Here is an 18466-nt window from a genome sequence, read left to right on the forward strand (position 1 = left end):
CATCTAAGAAAATAAATGTTTTAAGGTTCAATTTAAACTTAATCAAAGAGGCCTAGAGCCTAAGTTGAGGCAGCAGCATGTACCCTATATAGTTCAGGGCCTTGCACCAATAAAATGTAATAATGGGTAAATCAAGAATGATTTCACAGAAGGTAGAAATAACCAGGGCTGTGGAGTCGATAGATAAATCCTTCGACGCTGACTCCTCAGTTTCTGGTACCCACAACTCCAGGTACCCAAAATTGTCTCCGACTCCTCAACTCCGATTCCACAGCCCTGGAAATAACAAGGCGATTTTGGAGGTCCTCATGGGGTGGATTTAATTATCCTTTCTTATTTAATTTATGCTTCAGATTGGGGGTGGCTGGGGACCCATTAGACACCAAGGACCAGCAAGCCCTTTAAGTCTGGCCATTATTAATGGCAAAAGGAAAGATTTTTTTGTTTAATTTTTTGTGTTGATACAGCTGAGAACACATGAGAAATTATATGCAAAGTTTGCATAAATACATTTCATAGAACAGGTAATATGCAAACATTTTCATGGGTTAATATATGAGGCTCCAAGAGATACCATAGGTAACAAAACTTTCTGGCCAGACTTAAAGGGCCTGCTGGTCCTTGGTGTCTAATGGGTCCCCAGCCACCCCCAATCTGAAGCATAAATTAAATAAGAAAGGATCCCTAAATCCATCCCATGAGGACCTCCAAAAGTTGGACAAGTTCATGCTCAACTGGAAAGTACGCAGGTAAGGCTGGACTCATTTAGAGCACTGGTCTTTTGACCTAGGGGCCGCCCTGTGAGCGGACTGCTGGGTATAATAGACCACTGGTCTGACCCAGCAGCAGCAATTCTTATGTTCAGCCATCGCGTATCTCCCACCTTCCTCATTTCTCCCCAGCCTCCCTCCTCTTCCCCCCGCCCCCCCGGAACAGCAGCGGTAGCTCACTGTGTGACCTTTACTAGGCCAGCCCTCCGACAAAAGAAGAAGTTGCATCATCGGAGGCTGTCCCGAATTCGAAATAAATTAAAAATCGATAATTTTAAGGGAAAGTACTAAAGAAAAGAAATAATGAAGTAAATGAAGAGAATAAAGTTTGGGAAGGAAAAGAAAATATAAGAAAAAAAATTGCACGTTTGGAGACACTCCAAAACAGAACTGTTTAGTTCCATGGAAGACTAAAACCTGATGATCTTGCAAGCCGACGTCGGGCAGATGCTCAAAGCCCAGCCCAGCAGCAAGAGGCAGGATCTGTAAGATCTTCAGGCACCGGCACATCCTGTGGGTTGGTGCTGTGTGATGGTGCCAGATCGGGGTACGGGTTTGGGCTAGTGGGTGATGCCGGTTCTCACGGGGAGGGGGGCATTCGCGGGCAGGGGGGATGCCAGTTCGCAGGCGGGGGGCTCGCAAATTGAGTCAACACTCAGTTTGTGAAGCACAATTTCCTTGAGTGTTTTGCTCGTCGCAAATCGAGGTGTGACTGTACATACAAATCCAAAATGTGGCCCTGCAGAGGGTTTGAGTTTCAGACCGCTGAGCTAGGGTGACCCTTGGGAGGAGGAATGTTGGCTTTGGCCTAACTCCCAGTAGGCTCTTAAGGTCACTGCTGACCAGTGCTGACATGGAGCCCGGTGTAGCAGAGTAGAGTGGCCAGGCTGACCAGCCCTGACGGGGAACTGGTGCAGCAGCGAGAATGCCAAAGCCCAGTAGTGGAAAGGTTTGCGGGGACCTATACACTGGCAAAGAGAGCTGGCCCTGAAGTAGTTTACCTGGAGAATGACAGAGAAAGGTCTGGAAGGAGAAGTAGCTAGAGGGCTTGGTGGAGCCTGGAGTCCAGGGAGGAGCTCAGACTTGATGACCGATGGTGAAAAACATCCAGGACCTGTGGGGATCCAAGAAGCTAGGGAGTAGAGGAGTAGGAAGGTTTGAAGCACAAGGCTGATGGGGAGCTGGCAGGGCCGATGGTAACCAGCGGAGTGACCAGTAAATGGCACTGGTAGTGGTCAGTTGATCCCTTGGAGAGCCTGTAGACTCCAGAAGGATTGGCAACAGGTCTGAGGAATGACTGGTAGAGGGGCTGGTGGCAACCAACAGAGTGACTAGTAAATGGCACTGGAAGTTGCCGAAAGACCAGAGGGCCAATGATGGGTCAGAGAAAGTACTTGAAAAGAACCTGGAGGAGACAGAGTCTGGGGAGGACCAGGAAGGCGTACTCTAGAGGGGCTTTTGGAAGTGGATGAATGTGTGTTTAACCTTGTGTTCTTGTTTTAACAGAGAAAGTACCTGGGGGGAATGAATGTATGATGGTTGTTGACTGCTCAAGCCCTATCACATGATCACAATCATAAAATTAAAATGTACATATAATTATAAATAATAAATTGAACTAACTACACAATTTACTTTTTTTTATTCACACTAGTATGAATTTCCATGGCACATTTTCCATGATCTGGATAATACGTATAAAAACTTTCAAGGGAACAACCCAGATGCTCACAAAACTATCTAATAGCTAATGGAGCAAACTGAATTCCCCATAGATAGTAGAACACCATATTTTCTTTAATTGGATAAATATGTCTAGTGTTAGGTTTCTGCAATTTATGTAAATTATACATAAAGACATACTAATTAGTTTATTAAAACACAGCCAATTCCCCAAAGATTTTCAGGGAAAAAAAAAACTAAAATCATAATTGTTTCTACTTACACATCTCTTTGGAAATCTCTAGGGTATACCACACAAGCAAACTGTAGAATATTTTCTACAGTTCAGGATCATAAGAACATACGAACTGCCATACTGGGACAGTCCAAAGGTCCATTAAGCCCAGTATCCTGTTTCCAACAACAGCCAACTTAGGTCTCAGGTACCTAGCTAGATTCCAAGTAATAAAACAGATTTTATGCTGCTTATCCTAAGAATAAGCAGTGGATTTCCCCAAGCTATCTCAATAATGGCCTAAGGACTTCCCTTTTAGGAATTTATCCAAACCTTTTTTTAACCATGCTAAGCTAACTGATTTCACCACACTCTCTGGCAACGAATACCAAAGTTTAATTATATGTTGAATGAAGAAATATTTTCTCCAGTTTGTTTTAAATCCAACAGTGGCCAACCCAGGTCCCAAATACCTAGCTAGGTCCCAAGTAGTAAACAAATTTTATGCTGCCTATCCTAGGAATAAGCAGTGGATTTCCCCAATAGACTTCTATTTTGGAAAATTATCCAAATCTTTTTAAACTCCGCTAAGCTAACTGATTTCACTACATTCTCCAGCAACGAAATCCAGAGTTTAATTGTACATTGTGTGAAGAAATATTTTCTCCAGTTTGTTTTAAATTTACCACTTAGTAGCTTCATCACATGCCCCTAGGAATAAGCAGTGGATTTCCACAAGCCATCTCAATAATGGCCTATGGACTTCTCTTTTAGGAAATTATCCAAATCTTTTTAAAACCCCACTAAACTAACTGATTTCACCACATTCTCCGATAACAAATTCCAGAGTTTGTTTTAAATCTACTACTTAGTAGCTTCATCACATGTCCCTTAGTCCTAGTATTTTTGGAAAGAGTGAGCAAGTGAGTCATATCCTTTCCACTCCACTCATTATTTTATAGACCTCTATCATATCACCCCTGAGCCATCTCATCTCCAATCTAAAGAGCCCTAGATGCTTTAGCCTTTTCTCATAGGGAAGTTGTCCCATCCCTTTTATAATTTTCGCTATTCTAAATGCGCTATATCTTTTTTGAGATATGGTGACCAGAACTGCACACAGTATTACAGGTGTGGCCATACCATAAAGCAATACAAGGGCATTTTGTTTTCCATTCTTTTCCTGATAATTCTTAACATTTTTAGCCGCCACCGCCACACATTGAGCTGAGGGTTTCAACGTATCCTCAACAATGACACCTAGATCCTTTTCCTGGGCAGCGACTCCTAACATAGAACCCAGCATCACGTAGCTATGTTTGGGTTCCTCTTTTCTACATGCATCACTTTCCACTTGCTCACATTAAATGTCATCTGCCATTTTGACGCCATCTCCTATTTTTACAAGGTCCTCTTGCGATTTAATAACTTTGAACAATTTTGTGTTATCAGCAAATTTAATTATTTCACCAGTTATTCCCATCTCTAGATCATTGATAAATATGTTAAATAGCAGCAGTCCCAGCACAGACCCCTGAGGAGCCCTACTGTTTACCCTTCTCCATTGAGAATATTGGCCATTTAAACCTTCTCTCTGTTTTCTGTCTTTCAACCAGTTCTTAATCCATAATCCATGACTTCCTAATTTCCTCAGAAGTCTTTCATGAGGTACTTTGTCAAATGTCTTTTGAAAATTCAAATGCACAATATTAACCGGATCACCTTTATCCACATGTTCATTCACTCCTTCAAAGAAATGCAGTAGATGGGTGAGGCAAGATTTCCCTTGACTAAATCCATATTGACTTTCTCTCATTAATCCATGCTTATTTATATGATCTGTCAATTTGTTCTTTATAATAGTATCTACTATTTTGCCCTGAACCGACGTTAGGCTCATCGGTCTATAATTTCCCAGTTCACTTGTGGAACGCTTTTTAAAAGTCAGCATCACATTGACCTCCCTCCAGTCTTCTGGTACTATGCTGGATTTTAGAGAAAAATAGCAAATTACTAACAATAGCTCATAGTTTCAAAGCAGTACATGGTTCTGCTGGTAAAAATTCATTTCCCCCACCACTAGTAGGTCATCTGGGACAGTTACTTTTATGAAGTAGCCAAACAAAAACTTATCCCTTGCTTCGACTGGAGAGACAGCTGGGTCTTTTGTAGATGGGGCTGACAGGGTCAGACAGGAATGCTGGGACTGCTTGGCAGTGCAAGAAGCAGGTAGTGATGAGGAAGTAGCTGCAGATTGCTGAGACAGGGACTGGATGGTATGTACTGTATATGTTTCTTTATCAGATCAATCTCGAGAAAAATACAGTTGTACAATGTCAAAAAAGAAGATTATAACGCACTGTAAATCTGTTTTGCAGGTTAAATAGAAACATAGAAGATGACGGCAGAAAAGGACTACAGCCCATCAAGTTTGCCCACTCTACTTACCCATCCCCCTGTCAATGCCCTAATGACCCAATTTTCTTAACTCGACCCTCATAGGAATCCCACGTAGGTATCCCATTTATTCTTGAAGTCTGGCACGCTGTTTGCCTCGATTACCTGCACTGGAAGCTTGTTCCAATGATCAACCACTCTCTCTGTAAAAAAATACTTTCTGGTATCGCTATGAAATTTTCCACCCCTGAGTTTGAGCGGGTGCCCTCTTGTGGCCGAGGGTCCTTTGAGAATGAAAATATCATCTTCCACCTCAACACGTCCCGTGATGTACTTAAATGTTTCAATCATGTCTCCCCTCTCCCTACGTTCTTCGAGAGTGTAGAGCTGCAATTTATTCAGTCTCTCTTCGTACGAGAGACCCTTGAGCCCGGTGATCATCCTGGTGGCCATCCGCTGAACCGATTCAATTCTGTGCACATCTTTACAGTAATGTGGCCTCCAGAATTGCACACAGTATTCCAGAGGAGGTCTCACCAAGGCCTTGTACAACTACATTCATCCAGTCAAAAGTATATCAAACTAGAAAAAAAAAAATCATAAATGCACAAAAAAGTGGAGAAAAAACAGACCGGGACTGCACTATACCCTAAGCCGTCTGTGTCATCACTGGTCTGAAAAAAACTCCATACATAAATATATGTCTCTCATGCATTCAGTGGATTCTATATTTTCAAAACTTTGCTTCTAAACATGATAAGAAGAGTAGCGTCACTGCAAAAAAACATACAATCAATGGTTACAGGTGAACATAGTGCATAAGGAGGTAGATGTGCAAAAAACAACTTATTCTCAAATCTTGTTTGTATGTTTATTTTATTATGTTCTTAAAATTATGTATGTTGGCTGGAAAGGGGTCTGTAAGAGATTGATTTGGACCCTTTGCTATCTTTAGACTGCTAATACATCAGCTGCTTCTGAAGATCTTTGCAGCAGATAAGTTTGTTATTATTTCTTTGTTTTGAGTTTTTTCTAAGAGTTCTGATATGCTGTTTATCAATGTTATATTTTAAACTCAAACAAAAGAGGAATTAGAACAGTGGAGTTTTTATGACCGAGGATGTGTCTGCATCTTTAAATTTGCTATTTGAATTTACTTGGTCCGAAGGATTTGTTTGTTTTTTCAATCCTACGTGACGCTGAGGTCTTTTCTCCACTTGTTAACCAATATTAGTTAGTAGGCTATTATTTCTCTGTATGCTGATGTGTACCTGAATGCGTTTGTTTGAAGTGTATTTAAAGAACATTCAATTCTGATTACTGTTATTTTTGTACATTCTGTTAACCATTTAGCTGTAAATGATATAGAAATTTAAAAAATAAATAAATAAATAAATATCACTTATCTGAAGATCCTATATTTATGGCAGTTGATATCAGTCTCTTCTTTTCAGAAACCTGCCCATACAGTCTTCTTCCCGACAGAAAGTACTCTTGTTTCGCACCCTCAATGGTGCTACATCATGGGAAATTTTTCACTGGAGCATCGCTCAAGTATTTCAAATTTTGTTATAGGCTTCCGCACTCTTGCACGGCAGAATTGGCAGAAAATGACTGCAAGACTGAGAGACGTGCCCAGCTCATTTAAAAACATGATACAGACGGCTTAGGGCAGTGTTCTTCAACTGCCGGTCCATGGACCGGTGACGGTCGGCAGAAATTTTCTGCCGGTCCACAGGGCTGGCATGCCCATTGGGTCCAAGACAGTGTTCTTAAGCTGCCGGTCCACAGTGCGATCAACACGGCGTCTTCGGGCCAGCTACCTGAGTGCTGCAGTGCACAAAGCCTTGGGAAAAGGCTTCTACACGTAGCCTGTGCCTGAACCAAAAGCCTTCTCTCTGACATTGCAACATCAGAGGGAAGGCTTCCAGATGAGGTGCGTGATGCATGCCAGGAGATGCTGCTCACAGCTTTGTGCAATGCAGCATTCAGGGAACCGGCCTGAAGACGCACCATGGACTGGACCAAAGATAACACTGGGGGGCAAGCCAGAAGGCAAGGCACATGGAGGGAGAGAGACAACAACGGTTGGGGAAATGCTTTTTATTTTTTTATTTAGTGATTGATTTGGCTGTTCAGGAAGAAATGCATTTGTTTCTTTTCCTCTGGGGTTGTAATTCTTGCATCTTAGGGTTTATTTGTAAATATTAGTACTTTTAGTTTTTGGTCCTGCATTTGCATGGGGTTATCTGTTTTCTGGTAGGAATGAATGTTAAAAAGCATACAGTGTACTTTGTGTATTTTAAATTTGTGGTTAACCATTATGTGTTGTTAATACAATTTTATTGTGTGTATGTTTGAAAAATGAATGAAAAAAATGGTGTTCAATTAGTACTATTATGGTGGCAGGATCTGGGGCAGAGATTGAGTGGAGATGGGCACGACTTAGCCCAGTGTTCTTCAACTGCCGGTCTGTGGGCTGGTGCCGATCCACAAAATAATTATTTCCGCCAGTCCATAGATGTCAAAAGGTTGAAGAACACTAGCTTGGGGTAGAGTGCAGTTTCGGCCGTCTATGTATGAGGTCTGTTTTTTCTCCACTTTTTTGTGCATTTATGATTTTTTTGTCTAATTTCACATACTTTTGACTGGATGAATGTGGAAACCTGCAAAACAGATTTATGCGTTATAACCTAATTCTTCATCAGATCATCCATGTTTTCTACCTTGTCTCCAAATAAGCTTTCTCCACAGCAAGGCACATCTGTAAGCCCCTCTTGAAGCGCTGGTTCCAGGTTAGAGACACGCAGTCATGAGCATCTGTGCATTTCCACACCCATAACAGAAAGTCTGGACTCGATGTCCATATATTTTCTGCTCTCCTGCTGCTTCTTGGCTAGCTGCTGAACCCCTCAGTCTGCTTCTGTGGGAGAGAATCAGCCAAAGATAGCATACTGCAAGCCAAAGACATCAAGTTCATGCTCATGTAGAACTGATAGGATTGAATTTGGGAGATGAGCATCAAGACCTGAAAAGATTTTCACCCAGATGAATCCAAGGTCTGGCCTCTCTACCTGGGTGAGCTGAGGCATGAATCTTAGCACTTTTGGCCTGCTTGAGAGCAGATTCTACCACTATTGAGTGGTGAGGAAACTGGGCTCACTCGATTCTGGAAGTCTTTTGGCTACAGTACTGAGTAGCCACCGTCTTTAGTGCGACATGCACCAAAAGTGGGGCACCTCCTCAATAGATCTTTTTGCCACTCATCTCAACTACAAAGTCCCCCAGTTCTGTTCCAGGCTCAGATCACATGACAGTCTCAGTTGCTTTCCTCCTATACTATATCCTATAATTTCTCTCATAGAGAAAGAAGACTTTGCTGAAACTCAAGCAAGATCAAAAGACCATGATCCTAATTGTCCCATATTGTCTGAGTCAGATCTGGTTTCCTCTTCTTCTGGACTTGTCTTCTGAAGAACCATGCAGGTTGGACAGTTTTCAGACCCTCATAACGCAGAACAGGGGATCCCTTCTGCATTCCAACCACCAGCCTCTGGCCTTCATGGCCTGGATGTTAAGAGCGTAGAATTTGCATCTCTAGGCCTGCTTGAGGGTGTTTCTAGAATCTTGCTTGCTTCCAGGAAGACTCCACTAAGAGGTGCATTTCTTTTATCTGCCTGCTGTCCCTAGATAACACCTGTTACAGTAAGTAACTGTGCTTTTAAGGTGTCAGTGTCACGCATACGAAAGCGCCTAGGGGCGCTTAAAGACACCAAAGGCCACTTATAGGCAAGCCATGCTCATTCCAGCATTAGGCGTCCTTACGCACCCCTAAGCACTTCTTTAAGCGCAACACTGGGTGCCATAAATGAAAGTGTTATTCACGCCTCTATTTTTTTTGTAGAAAAAGTGCTTCCAGATTGGTTGCTTAGCCAGCGGTAGGGTGCTCTACCGCCAGCTAACCTTTAGAACATCTTTGAGAATTTCCCCCTTACGGATTGGATCTGTAATTTGGACCTGAAAGAATTCAGATACGTTTTGGACTAATTAAAATGAACTTTTTAAGTTTGGTTGTACAGTAGACCCCCTGCAAATTCGTAGTTCGCAAATCGTGGACTCAGTAATTCGCGGTATTTTCTGACTGCCTCTTCCGATCAAAAAATACAGGGAATGACTGAGTCAGCCAATCAGCCTTCTGCACAGCCGATTCCTCCTCCTCTCTTCCCCAGTCAGCCAATCAGCCTTCTACACAGCTGATTCCTCCTCCTCCCCCCCCCCACCCCGTCAGCCTTCTGCACAGCCAAACCACCTACCAGCCTAAATATTGGGTTTTTAAGCACCTGCCGCCACTCCTGCAGCCCTCTCCCGCCTCCGATCCGCTCCTAAACCACATTTGCATTTTTTTGATATTCGCAGGTGCTCCTGGAATGGAACCCCCTTGAATTTCGGGGGAGTACTGTATATGCTATAAAGTCTTAAATGGTTATCTTGTGGATCATTTTTTATAAATTAATTCACAATGCACAAGATCTAATTGTAGTTTGTTTGCTTTTCCATTGGTAACATAAGAACATAAGAATTGCCGCTGCTGGGTCAGACCAGTGGTCCATCATGCCCAGCAATCCACTCACGTGGCGACCCTTAAGTCAAAGACCAGTGCCCTGACACTAGCCTTACCTGCGTCTGTTCTGGTTCAGCAGGAACTTGTCTAACTTTGTCTTGAATCCCTGGAGAGTGTTTTCCCATTCCAATTTTCTACCACTCTCTGGGTGAAGAACTTCCTTATGTTTGTACGAAATCTATCCCCTTTTAACTTTAGAGAGTGCCCTCTCGTTCTCTCTACCTTGGAGAGGGTGAACAACCTGTCTTTATCTACTAAGTCTATTCCCTTCATTATGTAAAGGGTCATTTATACAGGAGCTATTTTCAATGACACTTATCTTTTAAGGCAGCTTCATGTGATAAAGAGTTTGTAAATCTGTTAGCTCTGTCTCTTACCAGATCAGGAAATTATTGAAAGCCTACTTATTTAAGAAATTTTTAGGTCATTTGTTTTGTTATTGTTTCAATTTTCTTTTATAAACCGCACAGAACTAAGGTTCTGCAGTATATAAATACATTTTTATGTTATGTTAGTTATGTGATGAATGAAATGGTAAATTTTTTTTTTTCTTTTTGCTAATTAGTGCAAAGCTGTGAGCTTTCTCTGACGGTCCATGTATTTAAAGAATTATTTGAATAGTGCTAGAATGTATGCACTTATGTGCCTTCAAGATTAAGGTATTCACTTATAAAATCATCTTCATAATGCCATCCTAACACCTGCGCTGATCCTAACACTCAGAGTTCCTATGAGCGTCTGGAGCAGCACAGAGCATTATCCCAGGACAAGCAGGCAGGTATTCTCACTAGTGGGTGATGTCATCCGACAGAGCCCCGATACGGACATCTTGCAAGCATGTCTTGCTTGAAGAAACTCAGAAGTTTCGAGATGCCCGCACCGCGCATGCGCCAGTGCCTTCCCGCCCGATGCTCCGGGCGTGTCTCCTCAGTTCTTTTTCTTCCGCGGAGCTGAGAGGTCTATCTTCAATTTGCGCCCATTGAATCTCTTTTTTTGCCTTCTTTTCTGCCGCGGGTTGAGTTCTTTTGGCTCTCCTGTGCATTTATTTCTTTCTTTGATTTCTTTTTCAAAAAAAAAAAAAAAAAAAATTTTTCCTTCCGATACCGGGTCAGCCGCGTGGCTGGGGCCCCGCGCCTTCGACCTTGCGGCGGAGCTTTTCCGGCCTATGTCCCGGCCAATCACCGGTTTTAAAAAGTGTAGCAAGTGCCAGCGCGCGATTTCGCTCACGGACCCTCATCGACGCTGCTTACAGTGTCTGGGACCGGATCACTTCCCGAAATCGTGCCGGCCTTGCTCCACTCTGATGGCGAGAGCGTTTAAGCGCCGCTGTCTGCTGTGGGAGTCCATGTTCAAGATGGAAGCTTCATCGGATCCTGCAGCTTAGACATCGACATCGACAGGTGCTTCGACTCCTTCTGCGAAGCCCTCTGCCTCCCCGGCTGCTTTGGGCCTCCTGAAACCGGCATCGTTCACACCGGTTTCGGCCCCGGCTTCGGCGCCGGTGCCTTCATCCGTCTCCTCGGAGCAGGTATCGACCCCGACAGTTCCTCCGGTGGTGCTCAAGGTGCCGAAGACTGGCAAGCAGAAGCACGTAGCACCCAAAGAGCGCGGAGACCGTGCGGAAGGGCCCCCTTTTGGTGCGGATCCCTCCATATCGGCTTCGTTGCGGTCCATCCTGGAGGCTCAGTTCGTGGAGCTCATGCAAACCATGGGGCCTCGGCTGATTGCCACCATCCAGGGTGACCTTCCAGCTTCGGCTTCGAGGGGCGGTCCGCCCCCTCCTCCTCCTCCTCGCCGCACTACCTCGTTACTCGGCGAGGAGGAGTGGCGAGCGGTGTCCGGGTCCTCGAGGAGGTCCTCTGTTAGCGCTGTACCTCCTTTGGAACCGATTTCCTCGAGGAGGGCCTCCCTTAGTGATATGCCTCCCTTGGAGCCCATCCCCTCGAGGAAAGCCTCGTTTAGTGACCTGCCTCCCTTGGAACCGATTACTACGCCCCATGACTCAGTGTGGCGTCCACCTTCGGGGCCACCCAGTCCTGGGCATAGCAGGAAGCAGGACGAGTTCTTCCGAACCCCCTATCAAACCTGGGCGTCGTCGGGGGAGCCTCCGACTCTGCCGCCTCTGCGATCGACGGCATCGAGTCCAATCTGCTCTTTGGAGGCGTCTGACCCAGTTTCTCACAGACGGGCTCGATCCCCTTCCAGGCATCGGGAGGGGCATCGATCCAGACATTCTTCGAAGCATTCCTCTCGACACTCGACCGTCTCGCCTCAGAAGAAATTGCCTCGGTTGGGGTATGCTGCTTCGACTGGGTCTCCTCCTCCGGGCCCGGAGTTTGAGGACCCCGAGGTTTTCTACTCGCCCTGTTGCTCGCAGGCCTCTCTGGAGCCTGAAGCTTCTTCTTCTTCTAGTCCGTCTCGAAGACCGGCGACGGCAGACCAACTGTCCTTTTCATCGTTCCTCAGGCAGATTGCGGATGACATGGACATTACTCTCGATGCTCGGTCTCGATATTCCAAAGAGTACCTCGATACCATGCACTTGCCTCGTCCTCCGGCAGAGTCCTTGCGGCTTCCCCTGCACAAGCTCCTCGACCAGACCTTCATGCGATGCTTTGAGTCTCCTTACTCTATCCCTGCGGTCCCTGGCAAATTGGATGCGCGGTACCGCACGGTGCATCATAAGGGCTTCGAGGGTCCTCAGCTTTCTCACCAGTCCCTCCTGGTCGAATCCTCGCTCAAGCGGTCTCATCCTGGCCAGGTCTATGCTTCAGTGCCTCCGGGCCGCGAGGGCAGAACCATGGATAAGTTTGGTCGACGCATCTATCAGAATTCGATGATGGCGTCTCGAGTCCTGAATTACAATTTCCACTTTGCAGCCTACTTGGAATTTTTTCTACCTGTGCTTCGGAAGTTCACACCATACATTGAATCCCAGGCTAGGTTTGAGTTTGAGGAAGTGGTTGCTTCGCTGTCCCAACTTCGGCTTCAGTTAATGCAATCTGCCTATGATGCGTTCGAGCTCTCCGCCCGAGCGGCGGCCTGCTTGGTGGCGATGCGCTGGTTGGCTTGGTTGCGGACCATTGATATGGACCCGAATCTTCAGGACCGCCTGGCGAACGTCCTGTGTGCTGGGGCGGATCTTTTTGACGAATCCATCGAGACTGTCACGAAGAAGTTGTCTGACCACGAAAAGTCCTTCAAATCTATCCTTCGGCCGAAGCCTAAGCCTCAGCAGTCTCGACCTTTTCGTCCGCCGTTGATTTATCAGAGGCGTTATCAGCCGAGGCAAACTCCTCCTGCGAGGCAACCGGCGAAGCGTCAGCCTCCCCAGAAGGGTCAGCCTAAGGCTCAGTCGCCTGCTGTCCCTAAGACCACTCAGCCTTTTTGACTGTCTCGTCGAGGGCATAACCAACCTCGTTCTGCCTCCCCCTGTTTTTCCCATCGGAGGGCGCCTCCATCATTTTTATCATCGCTGGGAGGCCATAACAACCGACCTCTGGGTCCTTACTATCATCAAGGACGGTACTCTCTTCATTTCCATCGGGTCCCTCCGGACCACCCTCTAAGAGAGTATCTTTCCAACTTGACTCAGACCGCCCTTCTTCTCCAGGAAGCTCAGGCTTTGCTCCGGCTTCGTGCCGTGGAGCCGGTCCCGATGGACCAACTGAACCAGGGGTTTTACTCCCGGTACTTCCTTGTTCCGAAGAAGACGGGCGACCTGCGACCCATTTTGGACCTCAGGGCCCTCAACAAATTCCTAGTCAGAGAGAGGTTTCGCATGCTGACACTTACTTCTCTCTACCCTCTCCTCGAGCAGAACGACTGGTTATGCTCTCTGGATCTCAAGGAGGCCTACACTCACATTCCCATTCATCCGGCCTCCCGCAAGTTCCTCAGATTTCGGGTGGGACATCTACATCTGCAGTATCGGGTGCTTCCATTCGGCCTGTCCTCGTCTCCCAGAGTCTTCACGAAGTATCTGGTGGTGGTGGCTGCTGCACTCTGGAACAAGGGTCTTCAGGTATTTCCATACCTCGACGACTGGCTCATCAAGGCCCCGTCAGCTCCAAAGGTCATTTCGGCGACCTTGACAATGATCTGCTTCCTGCAGAGCCTGGGCTTCGAGATCAATTTTCCCAAATCTCATCTGCAGCCTACCCAGTCCCTTCCCTTCATCGGGGCGGTACTGGACACCATTCAGCTTCGAGCATTCCTTCCTCCTCAGCGCATGGATGCTCTTCTTTGTCTCTGCCAGTCTGTGTCTTCTCGCCAGTCCATCTCAGCGAGACACATGATGGTCCTCCTGGGCCACATGGCCTCTACAGTTCATGTGACACCCTTTGCCAGGCTCCATCTCAGAATTCCTCAGTGGACCCTAGCTTATCAATGGACTCAAGTGTCAGACCCGTTGACTCGACACATCATAGTCACTCCTGCTCTTCGGCAGTCTCTACTTTGGTGGATGACCTCTTCGAATCTATCCAGAGGTTTGCTGTTTCACACTCCTCCTCATCAGAAGGTTCTCACAACCGATTCCTCGACCTATGCCTGGGGGGCTCATCTGGATGGGCTTCGCACTCAGGGATTCTGGACCAGTGCGGACCGCCTCCATCAGATCAATCTTCTGGAGCTCAGAGCCATCTTCTATGCTCTTCAAGCTTTTCAACATCTGCTTCACGACATGGTGGTCCTCATCCGTACAGACAACCAGGTCGCCATGTATTATGTGAACAAGCAGGGGGGCACGGGATCGGCCTCCCTCTGCCAGGAAGCTCTCAGAGTCTGGGATTGGGCAGTTCGCCACAATGTCTTCCTCAAGGCTGTCTACATTCAGGGGAAGGACAATGTCTTGGCAGTCAACTTGAGTCGTCTTCTCCAGCCTCACGAATGGACTCTCCATTTCAACCCCCTTCATCAGATATTTGCAAATTGGGGGACGCCTCAAATAGACCTCTTTGCGGCTCCCCACAACTTCAAGCTGCCTCAGTTTTGCTCCAGGATCTACACTCCTCATCGACTCGAGGCAGATGCCTTTCTGCTGGATTGGGGGAATCGATTTCTGTATGCGTTTCCTCCATTTCCTCTCATTCAGAAGACTCTGGTCAAGTTGAAATCAGACCTAGCCACCATGATTCTAATAGCTCCTCGGTGGCCCAGGCAACCTTGGTTCTCCCTTCTACTTCAACTCAGCAGCAGGGAGCCATTCCTTCTTCCAGTGTTTCCTTCACTGCTTACTCAGCATCAGGGATCTCTACTTCATCCCAACCTGCAGTCTCTCCACCTGACAGCTTGGTTCCTCTCAACATAACCCCCCACCAGTTTTCCCAGGCGGTGAGGGATGTCTTGGAGGCTTCCAGGAAGCCTGCTACTCATCAATGCTACTCCCAGAAATGGACTAGATTTTCTTCATGGTGTGTTTCCAATTCTAAGGAGCCTCAGCGAGCCTCCCTATCCTCTGTGTTGGATTATCTTCTACACCTGTCTCAGTCCGGTCTCAAGTCGACATCTATACGAGTCCACCTGAGTGCTATTGCGGCTTTCCATCAGCCTCTACAAGGGAAACCTCTCTCTTCTCATCCTGTGGTTTCCAGATTTATAAAAGGACTTTTTCATGTCAATCCTCCTCTAAAACCGCCTCCAGTGGTTTGGGATCTAAATGTTGTCCTTTCTCAGCTTATGAAACCTCCTTTTGAGCCTCTGAGCAAGGCTCCACTAAAGTTTCTCACTTGGAAAGTGGTTTTTCTGGTGGCCCTCACATCTGCTCGAAGGGTCAGTGAGCTTCAGGCCTTGGTGGCGGACCCACCTTTCACTGTTTTCCATCATGACAAGGTGGTCCTCCGCACTCATCTGAAATTCCTACCCAAGGTGGTCTCTGAATTTCATCTCAACCAATCCATCGTGCTTCCAGTGTTTTTTCCAAAGCCTCATTCTCATCCTGGAGAATCAGCTCTGCACACTCTGGACTGTAAATGTGCTTTGGCTTTCTACTTGGATCGCACCAAACCACACAGAACGGCTCCTCAACTTTTCGTCTCTTTTGATCCAAACAAGTTGGGACGACCTGTTTCGAAGCGCACCATCTCCAACTGGATGGCGGCTTGTATCTCTCTCTGCTATGCCCAGGCTGAATTACCCCTTCCCTGTAAGGTCACAGCCCATAAGGTCAGAGCAATGGCAGCCTCTGTAGCCTTCCTCAGATCGACACCGATTGAGGAGATTTGTAAGGCTGCCACTTGGTCCTCGGTTCATACATTCACCTCTCATTATTGTCTGGATACTTTCTCCAGAAGGGATGGACAGTTTGGCCAAACAGTGTTACAAAATTTATTCTCTTAAGTTGCCAACTCTCCCACCATCCCATTGAGGTTAGCTTGGAGGTCACCCACTAGTGAGAATACCTGCCTGCTTGTCCTGGGATAAAGCAATGTTACTTACCGTAACAGTTGTTATCCAGGGACAGCAGGCAGCTATTCTCACGTCCCACCCACCTCCCCTGGGTTGGCTTCTCTGCTTGCTACCTGAACTGAGGAGACACGCCCGGAGCATCGGGCGGGAAGGCACTGGCGCATGCGCGGTGCGGGCATCTCGAAACTTCTGAGTTTCTTCAAGCAAGACATGCTTGCAAGATGTCCGTATCGGGGCTCTGTCGGATGACATCACCCACTAGTGAGAATAGCTGCCTGCTGTCCCTGGATAACAACATTTACATTGGAAAGTTGGTCCTCAACCTGGCAGCTAGGCTTCAATGCTAAGAAATGTAAGGTCATGCACCTCGGAAGCAGAAATCCATGCAGGACGTACTTCTTGAACGGAGAAACTTTAACTAGGACTTCAGCAGAACAAGATTTAGGAGTAATCATCAGTGCAGACATGAAAACTGCCAATCAAGTGGAGAAGGCTTCATCTAAGGCAAGGCAGATATTGGGTTGTATCAATAGAAGTTTCGTCAGCCGAAAGCCTGAAGTCATAATGCCGTTGTACAGGGCCATGGTGAGACCTCATCTGGAGTACTGTGTGCAATTCTGGAGGCCACATTACAGTAAAGATGTGCGCAGAATTGAATCGGTTCAACGGACGGCCACCAGGATGATCTCGGGGCTCAAGGGTCTCTCGTACGAAGAGAGACTGAACAAATTGCAGCTCTACACTCTTGAGCAACTTAGGAAGAGGGGAGACATGATCGAAACATTTAAGTACCTCACGGGACGTGTCGAAGTGGAAGATGATATTTTCTTTCTCAAGGGACCCTCGGCCACAAGAGGGCACCCGCTCAAACTCAGGGGCGGAAAATTTCATGGCGACACCAGAAAGTATTTCTTCACAGAGAGAGTGGTTGATCATTGGAACAAGCTTCCAGTGCAGGTGATCGAGGCAGACAGCGTGCCAGACTTTAAGAATAAATGGGATACCCATGTGGGATCCCTACGAGGGTCAAGATAAGGAAATTGGGTCATTAGGGCATAGACAGGGGGTGGGTAAGCAGAGTGGGCAGACTTGATGGGCTGTAGCCCTTTTCTGCCGTCATCTTCTATATTTCTATGCTTTCAGCGCGCTGGCCTGCATTAAAAACTGCTTCTGCGATTTAGTAAAAGGTGGGGGTAAACATACTGTTTTTCTTCCAATAGTTTAACAAATGGTTGTTGCATCAATTAATACTATAAAATGCACTTTCCCATTCCTTTTCTTCCTTTAAATTTATTGTTTTCCATTCTATAATCAGATGTAGTACTTATAAATTCATGTAAATACATAACTCAGCTAGTTATGAAGCCGTTTGAAATAAATTACACACAGCAAAAAAATATAACTATAAATACAGAAAAATATTTTATAGCATAATAACCACATATTTTGTTTCAAAAATCATATATACCTTGTTTTGTTGCAATAACATTTTGTCACACATGACATATGTACAGTGTAAATGACAACATCCTGTGTATTATTTTGTAAACTTATAAATATGATATGTTACAAATCCAGTTTTGGTAATATCCCAGCAATATTAAGTGTACTATGGGGATAATCTTGAATATTTACAATGAAATCAGAGGTCCTCTAATGTTTTCAATATATTAAAATGAATTTCTGATGAATAAGTTTCATTATCTGGCAATGTATTTTAAGGACTTGACAATTTAAGCAGCATAGAGCCTCTTAAGTGAAGACAATATTCCCTTAATTTATTCTGATGTACAGTATTTTCTTTGTAATATGTTATCAAAGCAAAAGGCATCCAAAATTATGTGTTTTCTTATGCTGTATATTACATACAATTCAAAGTATATTATGTAAAATGAAGAATGAGAGAAAAAATTATCATATTTTTCGCTGTATAAAACGCACCTGACCATAAGACGCACCCACCTGTAGAGGAGAAAAAAACCAAGAAAAAAAAAATTCTGAACCAAATGATGTGCCTTGTACCCTGTCTCCCCTCTGGTGGTCTAGTGGTAGGCTGGGACAGGGTACAGGGCATGTCTAATTATGGGGGTGGAAAAAGTGCATCTTATGGAGCGAAAAATACAGTAATTTGATTTTATTTATAGAAATAATTTACATAAAATGTAAGATGTAAAATGTAAATGTAAGATTCTTCTGATTACACATTTTATAGTCCTTAGACTCCAAAAATGCTTGAAATAGCATTAATTTTAAAAAGGTGGTATAAACAAATTTGCAATAGATAAAATAATTATGCATTTTCAAAATTTACAGGCACATTAAAAAAAATGTACATAGATCAAGAAAGTCAGTAGCAATCTGAATCAGCAACTG

This window comes from Geotrypetes seraphini, chromosome 17, assembly GCF_902459505.1.
Source record: "Geotrypetes seraphini chromosome 17, aGeoSer1.1, whole genome shotgun sequence".
In the NCBI taxonomy this organism is placed as follows: domain Eukaryota; kingdom Metazoa; phylum Chordata; class Amphibia; order Gymnophiona; family Dermophiidae; genus Geotrypetes; species Geotrypetes seraphini.